The sequence below is a fragment of the Triticum urartu genome, chromosome 2A, assembly GCF_056163025.1.
Source record: "Triticum urartu cultivar PI428250 chromosome 2A, HENAU_Tu73, whole genome shotgun sequence".
In the NCBI taxonomy this organism is placed as follows: Eukaryota; Viridiplantae; Streptophyta; class Magnoliopsida; order Poales; family Poaceae; genus Triticum; species Triticum urartu.
Window position 1 is genome coordinate 203852480 of NC_141874.1, and position 11327 is coordinate 203863806.

The window sequence follows — 11327 nt, forward strand, 5'->3', positions numbered from 1 at the left end:
GTGTCACAGTCTCGGAATATGATTCATAGTAGATCTGTAAAGGCAGACACAGTTCAGTCGGCTCACAGCCCAAGATCGCCTCCAAGGCGTGAGGGACGTCGAGATCGACAGGATCAATACAGAAACCGTGAGTAGTATGATCGTCGTCGGGTACCCACGCCTCCCCAAGGAGTGGTTCATACGTGCCTCGGCAACATGATGACAGACGCCCTCACAGTGGTGGGCGAAGGATTCTAGTCGACCCCCGGGAGCCAGGCTTTGACGCGAGATCCATTCTCGTTCAAGGTCTGGTTGACAGGAATAGGGCACACAGAGATGGCCACGATAGAGATTATCCGACCGGCAGCAAAGTGCATGTTTTAGGTCCCGAGTGTTTCAGCAAAGCCATCAGAGTAGCAGTGATTCCTCCTAACTTCAGGTTGGCGACTGGAGTCAGTAAGTTCACTGGTGAGTCCAAGCCTAACACTTGGCTTGAGGACTACCGAGTGGCTATGCAGATTGGTGGTGGCAATGATGAAGTGGCCATGAAGCACCTTCCTTTGATGTTGGAGGGCTCGGTGAGAGCGTGGTTGAATCAGTTAGCGCCCGGCAGCATTTATAGTTGGGAAGAGCTTGCTCGAGTGTTTGTTAGAACATTTGTAGGTACATGCAAACGGCCAGCAGGGCTAACAGAGCTGCAATGTTGTGTGCAGAAGCCGAATGAAACTTTGAGAGATTATATCCAGAGATGGATCACGTTGCACCACACGGTGGAGAATGTGTCAGATCACCAAGCAGTTTGTGCCTTCAAGGAAGGTGTCAAGTATCGAGAATTGAACCTGAAGTTTGGTCGGACCAGAGATATGTCTCTGAGTCAAATGATGGAAATTGCCACCAAGTATGCTAATGGTGAAGAGAAGGATCGGCTCCGGAGTGGCAAGCACAAAACAGTCGCCCACGAAACCGGAGGAGGGAACTCCAGTCAGAAGCAGAAGCGCAAAGCCGAGCCAGCTGCTCCCAGAGAAGCCTTAGCCGTGACTCAAGGAAAGTTCAAGGTGAAGCCAAAAGGGCCATGGAACCCCAAGAAAGTAAAAGATCAAGATGGAAATGATGTGTTAGATTTACCATGCCACATTCACACCAAAAAAGATGAGGAGGGTAATCTCATTTACCCGAAACATACCACTCGGCAGTGTCGGCTCCTAATCCAGTAGTTCTGAGAGAAACAGCCCAAACAGAAGGAGAAAGAGTCGGACAAAGTTGAGGATAAGGAATAGGATGATGATGGTTACCCCCACGTCAATTCCACTCTGATGATTTTTGCTGATGTTGAGAGCAAAAGTCGACTGAAAGTCATCAACAGAGAAGTAAACATGGTCACTCCGGCGACACCCAGTTATTTGAAGTGGTCTCAGACTGCCATTACATTCGACCAGTCTGATCATCCAACACACATAGCCACCCCTGGGAGGCAAGCGTTGGTGGTCGACCCAGTCGTCGAAGGCACTCGGTTGACTAAGGTTCTAATGGATTGTGGCAGTGGCTTGAATATACTGTATGCGGAGACCTTGAAGGGAATGGGCATTCTGATGTCCAGACTCAGTGAAAGCAATATGAGTTTCCATGGAGTTATTCCTGGCAAGAAGGCTGAGTCACTTAGCCAGATTGCCCTCGATGTGGTTTTCGGTGATTCCAAGAATTACCGCAAAGAAAAGTTGACGTTTGAAGTCGTGGATTTCCTGAGTGCTTATCATGCTATTCTGGGCAGGCCGGCTTATGCACGTTTTATGGCTCGACCATGTTACGTGTACCTCAAATTGAAGATGCCTGGTCCTAAAGGAGTGATCACTATCACTGGCAATCGGAAGAAGGCAGAAGAGTGCTTCCAGAAGGGCTCAAAGATCGCCGATGCACAAATGGCAGTAGTAGAATTGCAAGAATATCAAAAAAATACAGATCCGAGTGATTTGTTGCGAGCTAAGAAACCTGCCACAGATTCTGCATTTCAGTCATCTGGTGAAATGAAGCCGATTCATATTAACCCGACCGATCCAAATGCTGCTCCGACTCACATTTCGACAACACTCGACTCCAAATAGGAAGAAGCGCTCATCCAGTTCCTCCGTGAGAACTGGGACATCTTTGCATGGAAACCTTCTGACATGCCGGGTGTTCCTAGGGGGCTGGCTGAACACCATTTGCGAGTCGACCCAAAAGTGAAACCAGTCAAAGAACATCTTCGACGGTCCGTCGTACAGAAGAGAAAAGCAATTGGTGAAGAAGCGGCTCGGCTCCTAGCAGCTGAGTTTATCCGAGAGATTTACCACTCCGAGTGGCTAGACAATGTTGTCATGGTCCCCAAGAAGGACGACTCACTTTGCATCTGCATTGACTTCAAGCATATCAATCGGGCCTGCCCGAAAGATCACTTCCCTCTCCCCCGTATCGACCAAATAGTCGACTTGACTGCGGGGTGCGAGCGCTTGTCCTTTTTGGACGCTTATTCCGGGTATCATCAGATCCGACTGTATGGACCCGATGAGATAAAAACAGCTTTCATCACTCCATTTAGGTGCTTCTGTTATGTCACCATGCCATTCGTCCTGAAGAATGCTGGAGCCACATTCATGAGGATGATTCAGAAGTGTTTACTCACTCAAATCAGTCGGAATCTGGAAGCATACATGGATGACATTATGGTCAAGTCACGTAAAGGTTCCGACCTACTGGCTGACCTTGCCGAAACTTTTTCCAACCTCAGAAGGTATGATATCAAGCTTAATCCATCAAAGTGCACATTCGGAGTTCTGGGCGGAAAATTACTCGGCTTCCTCGTTTCCGAATGGGGGATCGACGCTAACCCAGAGAAAGTTGGTGCCATTCTCCGAATGAAACGCCCTGTGCGTGTGCATGATGTCCAAAAGCTTACAGGTTGTTTGGCCGCCTTAAGTCGATTCATTTCTCGCCTCGGTGAAAAGGCATTGCCTCTTTACCGACTGATGAAGAAGTCTGATAAGTTCGAGTGGACTCCTGAAGCCGATGCAGCATTTGCAGAGCTCAAAGCCCTGCTTTCCACCCAGCCGGTGCTTGTTGCCCCAATCAGCAAAGAGCCTTTACTGCTTTACATTGCAGCCACTGGACAAGTCGTCAGTACAGTACTTACAGTCGAGCGGGAAGAAGAAGGAAAAGCCTATAAAGTTCAGCGCCCAGTATATTATGTTTCTGAAGTTTTGACTCCATCAAAGCAAAGATATCCACATTATCAGAAGCTTGTTTATGGGATTTATATGACCATGAAGAAGGTTGCACACTATTTCTCTGACCACTCTATTACAGTCGTCAGCGACGCTCCATTATCAGAGATTCTGAACAACAGAGATGCAACTGGTCGAGTGGCAAAGTGGGCGATTGAACTCCTTCCCTTGGATATCAAGTTTGAGGCAAAGAAAGCTATCAAGTCCCAAGCAATAGCAGATTTCCTCGCCGAGTGGATCGAACAGCAACTGCCAACTCAAGTTCACTCGGAGCACTGGACCATGTTCTTTGATGGCTCCAAGATGCTGAATGGTTCCGGTGTTGGGGTGGTACTGATATCCCACCGAGGAGACAAGCTCGGATATGTTCTCCAGATTCACTTTGATTCCTCCAATAATGAAGCGGAATATGAAGCACTCTTATATGGGTTACGTATGGCCATTTCACTCGGCGTCCGTCGCCTCATGGTCTACGGCGACTCAAATTTGGTAGTCAATCAAGTGATGGAGTGGGACGTCAGAAGCCCAGCTATGACTGGTTACTGTAATGTAGTGAGGAAGTTGGAAAAGAAGTTTGAGGGGTTAGAGCTCCATCATATACCCCGACTGAAAAATCAAGCAGCCGATGATTTGGAGAATATAGGTTCCAAGAGGGAAGCCATTCCCAGCAATGTGTTTTTGGAACACATTCATACACCTTCAGTTCAAGAAGATCCTTTCACAGAAGAGCTCTCGCAGCCTAAGAGTGCCACAGATCCGACTGATGTCGAAGTCCCAGCCGTGGTCGACTTGATTATGGAAGTTTTGGTCATCACTCCCGACTGGACAGTGCCATACATTGCGTATATCCTTAGGAAGGAACTCCCAGAGGATGAAGAAGAGGCTCGACAGATTGTCCGTCGATCCAAAGCCTTTAGTGTGATAAGAGGACAGCTGTTCAGAGAAAGCGTAACCGGAGTCAGCGAGAAATGTATAACACTAGAAGAAGGTCGAGTGATCCTCAACGACATCCACTCGAGGACCTGTGGCCACCATGCATCCTGTCGGACCATTGTGGCCAAAGCATACCGAGTTGGATTTTATTGGCCACGAGCAAATGAAATGGCGAAAGATATAGTCGACAAATGTGAAGGCTGCCAGTTTTACTCCAATATGTCTCACAAGCCTGCGTCAGCCCTGAAGACCATTCCACTCGTCTGGCCCTTTGCTGTTTGGGGATTGGATATGGTTGGACCGCTGAGGACTGGTAGGAGCGGCTTCACTCATGTGCTTGTAGCAGTCGACAAGTTTACCAAATGGATTGAAGCCAAGCCTATCAAGAATCTTGAAGCCAGTACTTCCGTCAGCTTCATCAGAGAGTTGACATTTAGATATGGGGTTCCGCACAACATCATCACTAACAACGGGTCGAACTTCGATTCTGATGAGTTCAGAGCCTTCTGCGCTTCCCAAGGCACACGAGTCGATTATGCTTCAGTCGCCCACCCCCCAGTCGAATGGACAAGCAGAAAGAGCAAATGGCTTGGTTCTCAAAGGACTGAAACCCCGACTGATGCGTGATCTCAAGCACACAGCAGGCGCCTGGGTTGATAAACTTCCATCAGTTCTTTGGGGATTGAGGACAACTCCCAATCGGTCGACTAGCCGAACTCCATTCTTCTTGGTCTATGGAGCTGAAGCTGTTCTACCGAGTGACTTGCTTCACAATGCACCCCGAGTCGAGCTCTTCTCTGAAGATGAAGCAGAACAGGCCCAGCAGGACGCAGTCAATCTCCTAGAGGAGGAAAGAGAGATGGCCTTAATCCGGTCGACCATTTATCAGCAAGACTTGCATCGATTCCACGCCAGAAACGTGAGGGGCCGAGCCTTTCAAGAGGGAGACTTGGTTCTTCGAGTGGATCAGCAGAAACCACACAAGCTCGCCCCTGCTTGGGAAGGTCCCTTCATTGTCACCAGAGTTTTCCACAATGGAGCATACCATCTTTACAATGTCGAGCATCAGAAAGACGAGCCACGGGCTTGGAATGCGGAGCTGCTCTGCCCCTTTTATACTTAAGTACTCATTCGGATGAGATGTAATAAGAAATACCTTTGTAGTTTGTTTATCAAAGACAAGAGCTTTACAGTCTTCTTAAACAATTGTTGTTGCTTTTGTTTGCGTCTCAAATCCCCCAGTGGGTGACTTAGCCGCGAATCCGTTTCGCCTAAGTTTGAAAAATCCTACCGAGTGGTGAGCAAGCCTCTCACTCGGGGGCTTAGTCGCGAATTCGTTCGCCTAAGTTTGAAAAATCCTACCAAGTGGTGAGCAAGCCTCTCACTCGGGGGCTTAGCTGCAGTCCAGTACTCGCCTAAGTTTGAAAAATCCTACCGAGTGGTGAGCAACCCTCCCACTTGGGGGCTGAGCTGCAGTCCAGTACTCGCCTAAGTTTGAAAAATCCTACCGAGTGGTGAGCAAGCCTCTCACTCGGGGGCTTAGCTGCAGTCCAGTACTCGCCTAAGTTTGAAAAATCCTACCGAGTGGTGAGCAACCCTCCCACTCGGGGGCTTAGCTGTAGTCCAGTACTCGCCTAAGTTTGAAAAATCCTACCGAGTGGTGAGCAAGCCTCTCACTCGGGGGCTTAGCTGCAGTCCAGTACTCGCCTAAGTTTGAAAAATCCTACCGAGTGGTGAGCAACCCTCTCACTCGGGGGCTTAGCTGCAGTCCAGTACTCGCCTAAGTTTGAAAAATCCTACCGAGTGGTGAGCAACCCTCCCACTCAGGGGCTTAGCTGCAGTCCAGTACTCGCCTAAGTTTGAAAAATCCTATCGAGTGGTGAGCAGCCCTCACACTCGGGGGCTTAGCTGTAGTCCAGTACTCGCCTAAGTTTGAAAAATCCTACCGAGTGGTGAGCAACCCTCCCACTTGGGGGCTTAGTTGCAGTCCAGTACTCTCCTAAGTTTGAAAAATCCTACCGAGTGGTGAGCAACCCTCCCACTCGGTGGCTTAGCTGCAGTCCAGTACTCACCTAAGTTTGAAAAATCCTACTGAGTGGTGAGCAACCCTCCCACTCGGGGGGGCTTAGTTGCAGTCCAGTACTCGCCTAAGTTTGAAAAATCCTACCGAGTGGTGAGCAACCCTCCCACTCGGGGGCTTAGCTGCAGTCCAGTACTCGCGTAAGTTTGAAAAATCCTACCGAGTGGTGAGCAACCCTCCCACTTGGGGGCTTAGCTGTAGTCCAGTACTTGCCTAAGTTCGAAGCCCATCCCTATCCGCAAGGACGACAAGGTACAGGTCGACTGCAACCTTCTCCTTCAGAGCTGCACCACAAGTACAACGTGTGCTCCATCCCTATCCGCAAGGACGACGAGGTGCAGGTCGACTGCAACCTTCTCCTTCGGAGCCGTGCCACAAGTACAACGTGCGCTCCATCCCTATCCGCAAGGACGACGAGGTCCAGGCCGACTGCAACCTTCTCCTTCGGAGCTGCGCCACAAGTACAACGTGCGCTCCACCCTTATCCGCAAGGACGACGAGGTGCGGGTCGACTGGAGTATCCACCTCAGAGTTGCATCTCAAGCACAAATATTATTCCGTGTGGAGAACAAATTCCACTCGAAGGCAAATGCAAGCATATTCAGAGATAAATCAAGTTCAGATAAACCCTAAAGTTCAAGACCACGGATCAAAGTACTCAGGCATTCAGCCCGAAGGATTTTAACGATTACAAAATCACTCGACATTCCGAGGCAAATTTAAGGCAGAGCATAAAAGTTTGTTCACTCCGCAGGAGGAGCGCTGGCAGGCTCGACGAATTCGTCCAGGTCGATCCCGTCAGCAATCCGAGTGGCGGCAGCAATGAAAGTCTCCATGAAGGACTGAAAGTCGTGCCTCTTGGTGTTAGAAACTTTAATCGCCGCCAGCTTCTCTTCCCGAGCTTCTCGACAGTGGACGCGAACCAGAGATAGAGCCACATCAGTGCCGCACCGGGCAGAAGACTTCTTCCATTCTTGAATTTGACTGGGAACTTCATTGAGTCGAGCCATCATAGACTCGAGGTCATTCTGAAGTGTTGCCATGGGCCAGAGAGCTGTGTCAATCCGCGACATCGCGACTTTCAGTCAGGCGAGATAATCAACAACACCAGTGATGCGGGATTCCAGTCGGAGCACATTCATTGCAGCTTCATCCTTCACTGGAGAGTTGATGGGCTCCAAGCTTGGTTCAATTCGCCCGGTCTCTTCCTCGAAGTCCCGGCAAAACTCTGCATGCACAATTCAAGGGTGAGTCAATGATCATTGAGGGAGTCCTGGATTAGGGGGTGTCCGGATGGCCGGACTATACCTTCAGCCGGACTCCCGGACTATGAAGATACAAGATTGAAGACTTCGTCCCGTGTCCTAAGGGACTTTCCTTGGCATGGAAGGCAAGCTTGGCGATGCGGATATTTAGATCTCCTACCATTATAACCGACTTTGTGTAACCTAACCCTCTCCGGTGTCTATATAAACTGGAGGGTTTTAGTCCGTAGGACAACATACAACAATCATACCATAGGCTAGCTTCTAGGGTTTAGCCTCCTTGATCTCGTGGTAGATCTAATCTTGTACTACCCATATCTTCAATATTAATCAAGCAGGACGTAGGGTTTTACCTCCATCAAGAGGGCCCAAACCTGGGAAAACATTGTGTCCCTTATCTCATGTTACCATCCGCCTAGACCACAGTTCGGGACCCCCTACCCGAGATCCGCCGGTTTTGACACCGACATTGGTGCTTTCATTGAGAGTTCCTCTGTGTCGTCGCCTTTAGGCCCGATGGCTCCTCCGATCATCAATAACGATGCAGTCCAGGGTGAGACTTTTCTCCCCGGACAGATCTTCGTCTTCGGCGGCTTCGTACTGCGGGCCAATTCACTTGGCCATCTGGAGCAGATCGAAAGCTACGCCCCTGGCCATCAGGTCAGGTTTGGAAGTTTAAACTACACGGCTGATGTCCGCGGGGACTTGATCTTCGACGGATTCGAGCCTCAGCCGAGCGCGCCGCATTGTCACGATGAGCATGATCTAGCTCTGCCGCCGAACAGTGCCCTGGAGGCCGCACCCGCATCAGCTCCGACCCTTAAATCGGAGCCAACCGCGCCAATCGAGGACGGATGGTTGGACACCGCCTCGGGGGCTGCAAGCCCTACGGCGATTGAGCCGAACACCAGCTTTGTCCTCCGCGAAGCCTGCGACTCCAAAGCGCCGGACTCCACCCCGGACTCCGAGCCCTCCGCGCCCCTGCCGATCGAATCCGATTGGGCGCCGATCATGGAGTTCACCGCCGCGGAAATCTTTCAGCACTCACCCTTTGGCGATATTCTGAAGTCACTAAAGTCTCTCTCTTTATCAGGAGATCCTTGGCCGGACTACGGTCAGCAAGGTTGGGATACGGACGATGAAGAAATTCAAAGCCCACCCACCACCCATTTGGTAGCCACTATCGATAATTTAAACGACGTGCTCAATTTCGACTCCGAAGACATCGACGGTATGGACGACGATGCAGGAGACACACATGAACCAACACCTATAGGGCATTGGACAGCCACCTCATCTCATGATGTGTACATGGTGGATACACCCAAAGAAAGCGACAACGAGGAACACAGGGAGGCAACGAGGGATCGATCTCTCGGAAAGCAATCAAAGCGGCAACGTAAACGCCGCTCAAAGCCCCGCCTCGATAAAAACAACAGCCATACAGACCCAGCCTTAGAGCAGGGTGAGCCGGTGGACGACGAGCATGCCTTAGAGCAACCGTCCGAACAGGGCAGCCCGGGTAAAGAAACCGAACAGCCTGTCCCCGGCGAAAACGGCATTCCGGACGACCTTACGCCGGATAAGCTCACGGAGCAGAAGAACCTCCACAAAAGGCTCGTTGCAACCGCACGCAGCCTGAAAAAGCAGAACCGGAAGCTAAAAACTGCGGAAGATGCACTCAGAATGAGATGGAGCAAAGTACTCAATACCGCAGACAAATACGGCGGTAGCCGCCATACTAAAAGCTATCCGAAGCGAAAGCTACTGCCCGAATTCGACGAAGAGGCCTTAGAGCCCCCGCATTCAAAAAATAAGAAAGCCACCCGATCGGATAGACGACCCCATGGCCAGCATAAAGCGGCAAGGGGCGCCGCACTCAAGCCGGCATGCGTCCCACTCAAGGATTCGCATCAGAAAGATGGCCCAGCTAGATCTATTTATGGGCCACGAAAGCAAGCTCTCGTAAGCAACGCAACAAAACCAGTATCCGAACATCACGGCACACCCAAATACAGGGGTGCCGCACACCCCCTATGTTTTATCGATGAGGTCCTGGATTACGAATTTCCAGCGGGATTCAAACCCGTAAGCATAGAGGCATACGACGGAACAACAGACCCTGGAGTCTGGATCGAGGATTATATCCTCCATATACATATGGCTAGAGGAGATGACCTCCACGCCATAAAATACTTACCCCTCAAGCTTAAAGGGCCAGCCCGGCATTGGCTTAAAAGCCTTCCTGAAAACACAATTGGAAGTTGGGAAGAGCTCGAGGACGCTTTCCGAGCAAATTTTCAAGGGACCTATGTCCGCCCTCCGGATGCAGACGATCTCAGTCACATAACTCAACAGCCCGGAGAGTTAGCTCGGCAATTCTGGAACAGATTTCTTACTAAAAAGAATCAGATAGTCGACTGTCCGGACGTTGAAGCCTTGGCAGCTTTTAGGCATAACGTTCGAGACGAATGGCTCGCCAGACACCTCGGCCAAGAAAAGCCAAGAACAATGGCCGCATTAACAAGCCTCATGACCCACTTTTGCGCAGGAGAGGACAGCTGGTTGGCAAGATGTAGCACCAGCGACCCGAGTACATCCAAAACTAGGGATGGAAATGGAAAACCGCGACGCAACAAGGACCGTCGCCAGACTAAGGAAAATAGTCCGAAGAGCACGGCAGTTAATGCCGGATTCAAAAGCTCACGGCAGGATCAGAAAAAGTCGCCCCTCCAAGATAACAGGGACGAGCTATCCAACCTAAACAAAATCTTGGACAGGATATGTCAAATACACAGTACTCCCGGGAAGCCTGCTAACCACACCCACAGAGAATGTTGGGTCTTCAAACAATCCGGCAGACTCAACGCCGAACACAAGGGGCTCGACGCACCAAGCGAAGACGATGACGAACCCCAAAAGCAGAGCACCAGGAAACAAAAGAATTTTCCACAAGAAGTAAAAACAGTAAACTTACTTCACATAACAAAACATGCGGCGCCCACAAAGGTATGCGCCATACAGCCTACCCCAAAGGAGTTTCGCCACTGGTTGTCAAAACCAATCATCTTCGATCATTTGGATTTCTCTAGAAGTATCAGGAACGCAGGCTGGTCTGCCTTGGTACTCGATCCAATAATTGGCGGACTCCAGTTCACAAACGTCCTGATGGATGGCGGCAGCGGTCTAAACCTGATATATCAGGACACAATCCGCCACATGGGGATAGACCCAACAAGAATTCGCCACAGCAAAACCTCCTTTCAAGGGGTAGCACCAGGTCCGGATACCCATTCCATGGGTTTTCTCCGGCTTGAAGTTATATTCGGCTCCCCCGATAACTTCTGCCGCGAAAAGCTAACTTTCCACATTGTCCCATTCTCAAGTCGCTATCAAGCACTGCTAGGACGCGAAGCTTTCACATGCTTTAACGCAATACCGCATTATGCATCTCTTACGCTCAAGATGCCCGGTCCACGAGGCATCATCTCCTTAAAGGGGAAGCATTGAGTGCGCCCCCCGCGTGGAAGATTGTGCGGCCGCCTTAACAGCCCCACAATAAAATGGCTTCACCAGCCAAAACATTTGAGCAGGTCATTAAGACCACGGACACGGCTAGACGAGTCCGGCACCAAAATATCATCGATACAGGCTTCATAGCCGTATACCCCTGCTCTAGGGGCTCCGCACACATAACATAAGAGACAATCAAGCTCAATTTTACTCATTTCAATTTATACTTTGTTTATTTAGTATAACTTCTGTCCGGCACGACCCTTTTTCAACTAAGTTCCCCTCTTTTACAGATGAACATCG